The following is a 14,218-nucleotide window of genomic DNA, read 5'->3' as shown; positions in this document are numbered from 1 at the left end:
ACAAGTCAGGGCCAGGATCTAGTGTGTGGTCAGGCACAAGCACAGCTGCAACACTACTGTGGTGTGTCCCACGTGGGAACCAACCTCATTACCAAGCAGCAGTGGGAAGCCTCTGCAGAGCCTTCTTTCAGCTTTTGCTTGAAGAGCCCAAGACAAGCTAAGGCTTCTCAAATATCTCTCTCTGACCAGAGACCTAGCCTTGAGTGCAGCGGTCCCCAGTCCTGGGAGAGTGCGGGATCGTACTTCAGGCTCTGACACTGCCATCCCAGAGGCAAGGGAGGCTTTCCCCACTGTCTACATTGATCCATACATTGCAGTTGCTTCTGTGGAAAATGCTTTACAGACTGGGTGACTGACATGACTTACTTGTTTTAAGCCTCTCCTCTCTGATTTGGTCCTTCACCTGCTCTTTAAAAAAGCTATCAAGTGAATTCCAATTTAGATCATTTGAAAAACAAGATTTTAAAAGTAGTCCAAGTACAGGAAATCACTGTTGAAGGCCGTAGCTGAATTTCATCTTTAAAATGGATTTATGTTCCATTCTCTCAAGACTCCCATAAAAAAAATGCCTCAACTCACAAGAGCTGACATCGGGTCAACAGTATAACATCTTCTTAAGCATTGCATTGATGGTACAAGTGTGTTTTCAATGACAGTTTAACCAATAAAAAATTTCCCTGTTCATGTATTGCCATAATTCAAAACCTAAGTGAAAGATATACAAATATCTCCACACTTCTTATCACTTGCAATAGCCTTTTTGTGAGCTAAGGGCACTTAATTTCAAGACAAAATATGTGAATCAAAGGGACTGGTACAGGCAATAATGAACCCACAACGATTACTCACGGGATTAAACACTATATCCAGGAACCAGCAATTTTAACCTCAGTAACTGTTCGCTAATTTGGTTACTTAACTAATTTGCACAAGTAATCACTATTCCTTAATTACTAGTACAACTTTAATAGCAAAGGTGTAAAACCATGGAGACATCATTAATCTTGAAAAAAAAGTTGCTACAGAATATTTACTAGGTTCTCCTCCAGTACTATAAATTCATTCTACCTGCAAAGTCAGCTTGGAAGAACACTGACTATTAAAGCTATGATCATTCCAAATTTGTCTGTTGCTTTGAAAGAATTTAAGATGCAAGTTGTAAAAAAGGAGAGAGATGTAACCAGCTCTAGATCTGATATAGGGAGGTCAGTTTCATGATGGCTTTTCATTGGCAGTCTTGCATACAAATTTAAGAGGTATAGGAACAGGCTCTGGATAGGTTTTTCACTTTGATTAATGCAGGTGGTATGGTAGTGGTGTTCACAGTGATCATTTAAGAAAGCAGTAGAAAAGTTTGTAGAGAGACAAGTGAACCATCTTGAACTTGACACACATTGATGAGAATCAGTCTCCGGGCAAAATAACAGCTTGGAAAGAAGGAGACAAGACTGCAGTAGAGAGAGACATTTATGAGTGGCCAGGGCAAGGATCATAGTTTAACTGTTACCTTAGGGATTAATTCATTGAGAATGGAAGAATAAAGGAATGGAGGAGGAAGTTCCAGAACATCTCTTGGAAACAGCAGAGAATGGATGGGGAGAGGGAAGGAGAAAGGATTCCTCTGAAGGACACGCTGAAGAAGCAATCAATCACAGAGTGAGGAATACAAGCAAAGTAACAGAGTCAGGTGAAAGCAGCACAGGAGTCAAGCAGCTCCTTTCTTTCCCCACAGCATTAAAGGAAACTGGCCTCCCAAGAAATCCGGAGTCGAATGCCGATTTTGAGCTTAGGTGCAGTGAGGCTTTGAGAATGTTTTTAATAGAACAGACTGAGATACAGAACTTGCTTCAATTTTAGTGCAAAAACAAAGTTTGCATGAATTGGTTCATTATCATTCTTCTGTGTATTGCTTTTCTCCTTCTTTCTACAGCTGTGTAATGTATGATAGTAAGAAAACTCTCCCCATTATATCTGTTCACTCTACAACAATAATACATACAATTAATATGAATAAGCTACAAAATAATGAACTTGTAAAATCTATGAAAGCAAGAAGTAATTTTTTTTAATTTGCTGAAGAATAGACTACAGAAGCATTTAACCAATTTCCTGTAGATTCCTTTTCTCAGCATGTCTGGAAGCACAGGTTCTTCCCTGACACCTCAAGGGAGAGAAGCTGCCGAGCATGACTCTGCCTCTGCTGCTGCAGCTACGCCCACTCCTGTAATCTGTGGCAGCATCAGGGAGCAGCAGTCTCCCTCTTTTCCTCCCTGTGAATATGTTTCTATGTCCACCAGTCGCAGGACTGAGCCATCTCATACATGTTGCTGCCAGCAGCTAATCTAACCTCCATCACCCTAAAATCTCGAGGGGACACAATTAATTTCTCCTTAAGGAGTTCACAGTGCATTTAAGAAACTGTCACTGCTGTTCTGCACCAGATATGTGTGAATGTAATTCTTATGAACTACCTTCCTTTCTAGAGATATTAAGTTACCTGCCTCTGGTGTCTTTCACTCTGGTGTTTTGGACCCTTAATGATGTTCCCATACAGGAGCTCTGTTCATCTCCCCATAAGTGCCACTCTGGATTGATTTCCTTTCCTCAGCAAATTCCAGTCATTCCCTCTAGAATGATCTCCAAATCCTCCCGTGCTCTCTCTCTGGCAGTTGGCTGCAGTCCAGGTCCTTCTGGAAGCTGATGTCTCATTAAGGACACTTCCTTAAGTGTAGGTTTGTGACTAAGCTATGGCAAAAGGGGAAATCATTTTACTTTCTGTTTTCACCCTTTACTTTTACTTTCTGTTTTCACCCTTTACTTAACAACATGCTGTATATATAGATTTTTGTCTCTATACCAACTCCTGAAATGTTTTAGTGCTCTTTCGCATTTAGTAGTAATATAAAATAGCAGCTGCTCAGTTCAGTGCTCCAGCAGTATTTCTATTACTTCCAGTGTCTGATCTAGCTATTCTAAAGTTAGTTTGTGTATCTCAACATTGTGCCTCTGCCTGCTTTTAGACTATAGATAGACTTCTCGGTGTCTGCTGCATTTGTATAGTCCGGGGCCAAAGATCCTCCCTCAGACACCACAACTGTTCTGAGACCCAGCGGTAACTTCCACAATAAATCTAAATGTGGGTTTTTTCCTGTGCCACACTGAGTGTCAGGCTTAGAAATGTTTATTATACTGTCCTAGGAGAGAAATATAATGTGTCTAGCTCCTCCTGAGTTTTTTAGGGTCACTTTCCAAATCCAGGGAAGCATATGCACAACACGGCAACTCAAACAGACGCAGCAACCAGTGCTCCAAATTTTGGCTTCACTTCATCTCATTACAAAAATCAGCTCATGTCCTGCTGTGGAGGAGGTGCAGGATTATGCGGGAGGTCAGACTCCATCTTTCTGCTGATCCCTTCTGTCCTTTACTGTCTAAAAATAAGTTTTCAAAGCCCTTCTTAGGTCTAATGGAGGCCTCATAAGAAATTCTTAAACCGAGATCCATTGCTGGATTCATGTGAGCAGCTGAATGGACCCATTTGCAAGTCAAGGCTCTGATCCAGTAAAGATATACATTCTTATTCACTTTGCTAGCAGGTTTTTAAATTGTAGATGTTGATGCTTGATTCTGCACTTCCTGCAATTTCTTTTAAGTGACTTTCACAAAGGACAGAGTCAACTAATATTCAGTACTCAGCTTTGTACAGGAGCTGGTGGTCACAAAAGGTGCAAAGCAATATTTCAGCAAATTCCCTTGTCCTCCTGCCATTCACTGGGGTTATTGGCTGTTGCTCTTGAACATTTGATTTCCAGCAGCAGCATAGGTGATACTACCAGTTTCTTCTTATATCCTCAAGTTAATAATTCATCAGATAATAGGAAGATGCAAAATTATAAAAAAACATTTGGGGAAATACCTAATTCCTGAGATGACAAATGTTGGATTAACTTCTTTTTTCTAACAAAAAATCACATATATCTATTTTCATAGCTTCTGCTGAACATGCTTACAGCAATTTCCACTTGAAAGAATAACCATGATTTTTTGAGACATGTCCCATGTTAAAACGCTTGGACACAGCAATATCTGGTACTAAGCAATACAATATTACATAAAATTCTTGGATTTTAATAATATTTCTGGATATGGATCAGCCAATGAACTTTGTTTCACCAACCACCTAACAGATATCTAGCTATGACTGCTTAATGAATGTTTCCCTGGAATGAAATCTGGAACATTTCAGACGATCAGACTGAGGGAAAAAATAATTCTCTCCAAGAAAAATCCCTTGCTTCAGGCTCAGTTCTACATAGCTGAAGTTCACTTTATTTTCACTGGCAGCGTTTTCACCTTTGAAAATCTTCTCATATAGCATTGTGGTAGTCTTTTGTGTTCACAGTGATCACTGCAGAATCTGCTAAAATGGGCTGATGGAAGTCAAAGGCCAACTGTTCCCATGTGGTCCAGCTTCCATAAGTGCTGCATCCCTCTGGCTCTATAGGTTCTGTAGGGAGCAGTAGGCATGCAGCCTTTCCCAGGGGAAGGCTTGAAATGCTTGAAAATTATGTTAGGATAAAAGCCTGCACACTTTCAAGTTCTGTCATGCAAAGACAAGTGGACTGAACTGAAACTGTTAAGTCCTCTCCCTGCTGTAGGGTGCAACACCCAGAGCTAATCCCTTGCAATGAAAGCCGTACAGTCTGCGCCAAGCAGCTGCCACTTGCTGGGCTCAGGTGCATCATATTTACAGTGTCAGGTGCATGAAGCCACCAACCAGGTATAAGCTATGCATTGGATGGAAGGTGTGCAACATGCCCTGGAGACGACTCTGACATCTTGGGCTGCCACACTCCCATCTTTCCTTCCAGCAGGGTGGCTTCTGGGAAGGGAAGACTGGAGGCCTGTAACCCATAGCTGTGCTCCACTGGCATCCCATCCAGGGAAGCAAGTCCCAGTGTTTAAGTTTACATTACAAACCTGACACAGAGATGCCAGTCAGCCCCAGTATGAATCCAAGCTGGACCAGCACAGGCTTGCTTTGCAGTCTGTTGTACAGCCCTGAGCTCAAGCCAGTAAATCATCTTCCTCTTTCCCATCTTAACACTTTTATAGCCCCTGATACAGACACTGCCTCATAATATTACCACAAAAAATAATATTTGTGATGATAGTGGAGTTGAATCAGCAGTGAGTGCAACTCTGGAACCAAGCCAATGAGCAGTGCATCACTGACTATGGAAAGACAGCCACAGCTACAGCAACACAATGTCAGGGATGGTGATTCCTATGATAAACAACAAGTTGCTTCCATGCTGCTTCCACCAAAGCATTGTATAAAAGCGCTACTGATCAACTGCAAGTAATCATAATATAATGGCATAATAGTTGCCATCCTGCTAATTTATTGGGATTTATCAAGAAAATAGAAGCAGTGGCTGTGGAAGAACTATTAGCAAATGTGCAAATGGATTTTGCTTTATTATTGCCAAGACATCCTAATGCATTGGTAATGGGACAATGGCAGAGCATCCCACGGTTTTCCAAAATGATAAACCAGAACAGTTTAGCCAAGCCAATGGTATACTTTTCTCGAGTTCACAAACTGGGTTTTGACAGAAAAAACACACAGACAGGGAAAGGAGGAAAAACCCCACAAAGTTGAAGCTAAGACATCCTAGTTAGCCATTGGCTTTATTTTTATGGCTCAAGTTAAAAGATACCAAAAATGACCTTTTCAGTAAGCAGATACCTTTCAATTTCGTCAGTTCAACATGAGTGTGGATACTGCACATGCTGGACTGAACTACAAAATGTCAAAAATATCAACCACAGATGAACCTTCACTGGTATATACACTTGGGTTGCAGAGTCATTTTTGCAAAAGAAACAAAACAAAGCAGCACTTACTATTTTAACACAGAATCACATGCCAGCAGAGGCAGGAAGGCAGTTCAGGAGGTTGTCTAGTCCAACCCCTTGCTCAGGGCAGGGTCAGTGAGAGCAGGTTGCCCAGAGCCATGTACAAACGCATTTTGAGTATCTCTAAGAATGGAGACTCCACAACGTCTCTGGGCAACCTGTGCCAGTGTTTGATCAGCCTTAGAGTAAATGTTTAAGTGGAATTTCCCATACTTCAAATTGTGCCCATTGCCTCTTGACCTGTCACTGGGCACTGGAGTCTGGCTCTGTCATCTTTACTCCCCCCATCCCAAACCAATCAGGTATTTATGCAAATGGGTAATATCCCCTTGAGTCTTCTCCAGGCTGAACAGTCACAGATGTCTCCACCTCTCCTCATACAACAAATGCTCCAGTCCTTTAATTTTCTTTGTGGCCCTTCACTGGACTTTCTCCAGTATGTCCATGTCTCTCTTGTGCTAGGGAGGCCAGCCCTGGGCCCAGCACTCCTGATGTGTCACACCAGTGCTGAGTGGAGGGGAAGGATCACCTCCTTCAATCTCCTAACACTCTGCCTCCCACAGCCCAGGGTGTTGTTAGCCTTTCTTTGATACAAGGATTTCATTGCTCACTCATGCTCAACTTTGTGTTTACCAGCAGCCCAGGTTTTTCTGCACAGCTGCTTTCCAGCTGGTCTGCCCTAGCCTGTACAGGTGCAAGGTGTTATTCTTCCTCAGGTGCAGGACTTAGTATTTACCTTTGATGAATTTCAGGAGATTCCATTAGGCCCATTTCTCTAGCCTGTCAAGATCTCCCTAAACAGCAGTACACCCATGTGTTGTATCAGCCACTCCTCTCCATATTGTATCATGTGGAAACTGATGGAGGGTGCACTCTTTCCCATCATCCAGGTCATTAATGAAGATGTTAAACAATATCGACCCTTGGGTCATACAACTAATTATCAGCCTCCAGCAGGACCTCATGCCACTGATAACAAACCTTCTCAAACCTGGCAGTTCAGCCAGTTTTTATTGCCCTCACTCTCCACTTATGTGGTCCATATTATACCAGTTTTGTCTGTGAAGATGTTACAGGAGATTGTCAAAAGCCTCACTCAAGATAAACTATATCCACTGCTCTCTACTCATCCAACAAGCCAGTCATCTTACCTTAGATGTCTATCAGGTCAGGCATGATCTCCCATGAACTGGTAAATCTCATAAATCCATGCTGACTACTCCAAATCACCTTGTCCTTAACATGTTTGGAAATGGTTTCCAGGTTTATTTGTTCCATCACCTTCCCCACTATCAAGATGACAGTGACCAGGCTGAAGTTCTTGGACTTTCTTTCATGAAAATAAGGGTGGCCTTTGCTTTTTTCTAGCCCTCAGGAACCTCCTCTATTTGCCATGACCTTACCAAGACAACCAAAAGCAGCCTCACAATGACATCAGCCAGCTACCTCAGCACTCATGGGTGCAGTCCATCAGGTCACATGTGCCAAAAGAGAATGCAAAACTTGTTGTTCCTTGATGAAAACTTGATTAAGGTCAGGAAGGCATCTAGTAAGAAAAACTGTTCTTATATGGGAAACAACATGAAAACCCAGTCTGGAGGAGAAACTTCATATTGCAATGCACACAGTTTTCTTACCTGCAGGATGAGATTCATCTCATCACTTTTGGCCACTACTCACCACAACAATATCTATGTACAAAACCACAATATGTAGGGAAGAGAGAAAGTTTTTCCTCCTTAACGCCAGCATTTTGAGAAATTGGAAACTATTCTCAACATCCAGCTAGGAGTGTGAAGGCAGCATCAGAAAGATGGCTGGGGGATAAGAGCTTTTTCAAACATTCTGGGTCACTATGGTGAGGGTTTTCTTTTATTCCTATACCTAATCTTTTGTCATTCTCAGATAAGACTAGCAAACTTTTACATAAGCAAACTATTCAGATGGAAGCTATGAGTAGAAGCCATTCTCACTGTACAGAGACCATTGCTCTTAAATGTTGACCCCCCCTTTTTTTTTTTGCATGTTTAAGAGACAAGCAATTTATGGAGAAAATATTTCACAAGTCTATTCAGTTTAGTTTTGCAAGTATGTTTTAGTTTAGCTTTGGGACTGAAACGCTTCAAGTTTGCTTGAAGTATCACATGGCTTTCTGAAGCCTGCTACAGAAATCACAATAAAATGCCTATTGTAGAAGAAGCATAACTAAACACACCAGGAAACCATGAGTCATTGGGACTGGGACAATTCAATGCCTTCTGAAGACAAGCATTTACTTCTCCCTGATTTGCCATTACCTGAAGTATCTCTCTAAGCAGCAGCAAAGTGTCAAACCGAAGAGGAATTTTAACAGCTCAGCATATGAATTATAGACTTATATCAAGACACAGCTAACTGAAGCTGCTGGAAGAAGATGAGACAGACAGGTTTGCTGAGGGATTAAATGTTATAAGCAACTCAGTAGTGCTTGCTGCCAACATGCCTGTGCACACACATACAGGAGAGAGGCAACAAAAGCCCATCAAAATGTGTGCGGTGGAAATGTAATCAGTATGTTCTTAAGTATAAGATGAGAGAAACTTTTACAGATGTAGTGCAGGCTGGAAAGAGGTGTTGAACTATGATCAAAACTAGAATCCTACTCTGTTCAGAGAAATAGGATTCTGTAGGTGTTTGAAATAACAGATATGTAGTGAAGAAAAAGTAGACTCCATATCAATTCCTTCTCCTAATGAAAAAGCTTGTAAGATCCTGAATAACGATTAAATCCTCAGGTCAAGGGTACATCTATCTGGACAGGAGAGAAATTGAAATATTATTCTTGCTGAGACAAGGTGGAAAGAAGATATTCATTGAGCTTAATCAAAAAGTTAATTGAAAGTATTTAAACAAAACCTGACACAAGAGCTAGAAGCTTTACTGGAGGAGTCTGGGAAACCTGAGGATGCTCCAAAGGGCTCAACACTCAGCTGCTGTTTTTGATGGGGAAAAAAAATATTGAGGTAAGGTTGAAACCTGGCCTCTGAATTGCTTTTGATGATTTTAGGAGGATTGTATGTTTGCTATTTATAAGAAAGGGACCAGAGTAAACATTTATATTTTCTGGCCAATCTCTGTAACTTTCTATAAAAAGCCAAGAAAGATCACTTCTAAATATCCATTTTAAGTATCAAATAGATGCCCACAAGGAAGGAGTTCAACTACCAAACTACAGTTATCAACTACCAACAAATTTTTGTTCTGTTGAAAAAATCCTTATTTCACACAAAATGGCCCTCAGAGGATATGAATTAGCTTCATTTTTCTTTGGAAGCCTCTCAATGCCACAGATTTCATGGGTGATGAATAGCTGTCTATATTTCAGAGGAAGAGCTGCCATGCAGAAAAGCACCTTTCAGACAAGAATCACAGAACTGTTTCTGATAGTGGTTCATATCGCACCTGCAGAACATATGAAGTCTCTGCAGAACCGAAAGTTAATTTTTATAAATAAGATAAAACCAGAACTGAATTTTGGGATAATCAGGCAGGCAAGAACTCCATTTGATTGTGGAAGAGTCATAAATGAGGCAAAGGTCTGCCCAGCAGCATAAGCCACTTGCCAGCAGAAAGAGTTATCTGCAACATTCAAGTCTCTGGCAGCAATTTTAACTAATGAATCCACTGTAATTAACTCATTAGTAGTTGTTCCAGTGATTTTACCACACTAAGCCTCTGAGGCTCCAGAAAGCTAGCTATTTTAGAGGCTGTAAATTTTGCCAAAATGTGGCAGACATTTGCACAAGGCTTTCCTCAGTCAACAGAAGTGTGCTCAACTGTCTTCCACTTCTTGGAAAAGCATTACCTTTGTGGCAACCCTTCCTGGCAGAACACATCCTACAGTACTATTCTATGGCTGCTCAGACTACATAGCAAGGCTGGCAATAAACACACATCCTTTTATACTTAACAGTCAGGTCTTTCTTTACTCTGGGGGCTAAACCAAAACCTCCTACAAATACAGCTGCATTAGGGACTATAGCAGCTGGCAGTGCTGACTTTGTGCAGCAAAGAACAATAGATGTATAACACACAAAGGTCATTACTGTGACAGAGCGGGACCTGCTCTAACAAGTTATGAATATGTAATACAAAATGGAGTTTGACAGGTGTTTTCTGTTCTCCAGGCTGTAGTCCTGCAGGATGTAGGAAATTGTACTCTTAATTTGGTCTTACAAAAGCTGCCTAAACACACTGCTGTGCCACACCAAGCCCCACGTCAGTCCATGCTGCTCCTTGGCCAGGAGCAAATGACCCAAAGGCTTCCCTGCAGAGGGTCACAGGCAGGAGCACCTTGTCCTAGCCCACACTACATACCTTCTTCAGGCACTGAGTCAGCACCGGCCACTGTGTGGCCAACTATACAGCACCCACTGTCACATCACTTAGACCTCGCCTGAATTCTCTGTATATGCCATGTACGATCCCAGAATGCTGGCCAGACAACACTAATCTCAATGTACAAGTGAGACATTTGGGTGGGACCAGAGGGAGTCCTTTCAACCTGGGCAGCCCTCAGAGTTCCCTGCCCCTCTTCATCAGGTGAACACTCTCACGGTAAAAACATATTGTGGAAAAAGAAGGAAAAAAGCCACTCTGCACCAGGAAACAGCTATGCTTCCCATCCTTATCTGTTCAGAAAACTTTCTTGCCACTATGCCCCAAGGACAACACAGGCAACTCTTAGCCCTCTCAAGGCTGGGCTCCCTGAAGATCCCCATTCCCATGGGGGGTGCTCTATTGTAAGTCTCTCAAGCACACCCATCTGTGTTTTACCACTGTTCCTGTCAACTCTGCTTCTATGGGTTGTGCCACAGCCCTCAACATGGAGGAGCAGGAGGTCACAGAGACACTGTGTCATGTTTTCCTGTGTGATTGATTCTAACCCATACAACAGATTTAGAAAAGCCTAGCCTTCCCTCGATACATATGCCTTGTACAATCCTTTGCACTTTAAGACAGAGGATCTGGACAGACTTGTTGCTTTGAGAATAACAACACATGTTTCAGCACTTAGTAAGTTATTTCTTGTCTCATATGCTCAATGCAGAAAAATATGTGTTTTATTTTTAATTATTGAGAGAAACAAAATACATTTTGTGACCGATTATAGAATCAGAATGGTTTAGGTTGGAAGGGACCTTAAAGACCATCCAGTTCCACCCCCCCTGCCATGGGCAGGGACACCTTCCACTAGACCAGGTTGCTCAAAGCCCCGTCCAGCCTGGCCTGGAACACTGCCAGGGAGGGGGCAGCCACAGCTTCTCTGGGCAACCTGTGCCAGTGCCTCACCACCCTCACAGTAAATAATTTCTTCCTTATATCTACTCTAAATCTACTCTCTTACAGTTTAAAACCACTACTTCTCATCCTATCAGTATACTCCCTGATAAAGAGTCCCTCCCCATCTTTCCCGTAGGCCCCCTTTAAGTACAGGAAGGCCGCTATAAGGTCTCCCTGGAGCCTTCTCTTCTCTAGGCTGAACAACCCCAACTCTCTCAGCCTGTCCTCACAGGGGAGGTACTCCAGCCCCTTGACCAACTTCATGGCCTTCTCTGGACCCGGTCGAGCAGGTCCATGTATTTCTTATGTTGGGGCCCCCAGGGTTGAACACAATTCTGTCATTATCTTCCAGTTTGGCAGGCACATGTAGTTGGGTCATGGTTTCAAGAGTTTCATCACAGTTCAGTAGTAGTTAATCATTTTCCAATGAAAGCTAGGATTCTTAGACACTCACAACACACCAGGCATCAGAACTGCAGGGGGTAATAAAACACAAAATCAACTAATTCTGAAAGACTTCAGTGAAGATGGTGAGAACTTGCAGTCCAGACAGTGTCTGCCCAAGTCTGGGTACAGGTAAAAACAAGCACCCTGGGGTGCTGCTGCATTTCTTTTAAATCTGAACCCTGCTGACACCAAAAAGGGAGGAGGAAAGGACAGCCCTGTTTGTTACAGAGGCTGGGCAGAGCAGGACAGGCCAGTCAGGACACTCCAGAGGTGCTGGTCTGCCATCATTTAGCTCCGCCTATGGCCACAATCTGGCTGCAGTAGTGATTGCAACTCCGAGTACACCAAAAACTTCCATGCTGAGAGGATGTACGATCTGTCAAGCCAAACACCCTTCTAGACAGCGTCCAGATCAGGAGGCAGCTCAGCTGCAGCCCAAATGCACTTAGAAGATCTCAAGGCGCCAAATCTCCCATGATCTGCCAGCAGAGCAGCAGCTCTGTGTTGGCAGACATGAGCCCTTCAGAAAGATAACCTTTCACCACTCGTGGCCCTGGCACTAGCTGACTGTCCACATTATGGGAGACAGGACAGATGACCCCAAAGTAAAAAGCAGCAGCAAGTGACAAGCAAGACAGGAACTCACTGCAGCTCTGTTAGAGTGTGCCAGACAGGTGAAGCTATGGCTCTGAAACTGTGATCTCAAACCTCTGGTGTAGCTGATAGCTAAGGTAGCTGTCCTCACATCCTCAGCTTATTTTCACAGGCAAATCTGGCCTCATCTTGTGTGTCTGATGAATAACCTTTGCCACTGCTACTGATGTCCTCTTCAGCACATACAGACTATGGACTTGCCACAATCAACTGGTACAAACCTAGCCTTTCACAGACTGCTGCATTCCAGTTTTAAGAGAATAAAAAGACTAAATTTGAAGCTTAATTATTTAAAATAAATTAGTTTCCTTGCTTAAAAGTTAGAGATGTGATTTAACGAGTCAGGGACTGACATTTAAAAGTGTAGTGGTGAGTCAGATTGAAATCCAGCCTGTGCCAAAAGGGTGCAGTTGAGAACAGAGTGAAGTGCAAATATAAACTCTCTAGAGCTTTAATTCTGACTGCAATATTACTGACAAAACTCAGCCCAGAACTGACCCAGATTCATCTTGCCTAGCTTTTTAAACATAGATGTGACACCCCATTTAGATGCTGTTGTCCTACACACCATCTGTAGTTTATGGAGAAAAATCAAGACCTCTGGGGAAAATCAGCCTGATCTGAACCCCAGATATCAACTGCCTGCTAGCACTTCACATCTCCAGTATTCCCTTCCCTTTCAAAAGAAGTCTTCTGACTGCACCACCCCTTACATCCATGAGCTGTAGAGTCAGGCTGCTCACAAAAATCTGCTTTGATGCCACAAGTAGAACTTACCCTCTCTACTTAACTTTCATAGCCTTCTGTCTTTCCTGCTCTGTTATTCTTCTGTAATGACCACTGAGGATTCCTGTGGTTTATGAGCATGCCCCAGCAAGTGCCATTCTGCACACATAACAGGTATCGCTCATATCCATGCTGCTGCATTAAAGCGTGGAGTTTATAGAGCTATCTGGAACACACCTCCAGCTGGTTTTGAGCACCCATGGGCACAGGACTTCAAATGAAGTCTCATGAGAGTGTAGTACTCATACCTTCCAGTTTGTGGTGGACTCCGTGGCCACCAGGGACACTGCTGTGCTGTCCTTGAGGACCCACACCCTTCTTCTGAAAAGCTGCCCCTGCCTGTACTGCCATATGGGTTATCCAATCTCAGATGCTGGACTTTGCCATTTTGGCCGGCCTGCCGGAGTGCCTCTGGATTACAGTCCTGTCTTCCAGCCTATCAACCACTTCCCCAGCCTGGTGTCATCCAGGGAGGGCTCTGGCTCCCTTTATCATTCTCCAATACACCCTTCCAGGCATTTCAAAAGGAAAAATCCCACCTCTGCTTCTTTTTATCTCTTTTTGAAGCCTGAATGATCCCATACAAGGGAGATCATTAAAAAGTGAAACAAGAAAGTATGCATGACAGAGACAGATTACTGTGAGACTGACTGATGAGGCTCAGAAGAAGGAATTGAAGACAAAAACTTTCAGTATTCTTGTGTTTTAAGTTCACACAAACAATGCAAGGTTCCTATTTGTCTTTAAAGTACATCAATTTTTACTGGTTTTATTTGCTGAAAACAAAGCATAATGTTCAGTACCACAGCACAATGCTAGGGATCTGCAAGTTGTATAGTCACTAGATAGATCAATAAAATAAAAAATGCAGTTCAAAATCAACCAAATATAAAATAACCTCTCTGAGGGCAAAGAACCAGAACAGTCTACAAGGTTGATGGACCACTGAAGAAAAAGACTCAAGAGTTCTCCAAGACTCAGTAAAGTTCTCCAATCCTTCAAGCTGTAATAAATTGGCATTTAAAAATATACATTGTGCTATGGTTAGCCTGGAAATCAAGAGAGACAATACCATTAACATAAAAAA

This window comes from Athene noctua, chromosome 1 (genome assembly GCF_965140245.1).
Source record: "Athene noctua chromosome 1, bAthNoc1.hap1.1, whole genome shotgun sequence".
Lineage (NCBI taxonomy): Eukaryota > Metazoa > Chordata > Aves > Strigiformes > Strigidae > Athene > Athene noctua.
The sequence above is the reverse complement of the archived record's forward strand: the minus strand, read 5'-3'. Positions refer to the sequence as shown.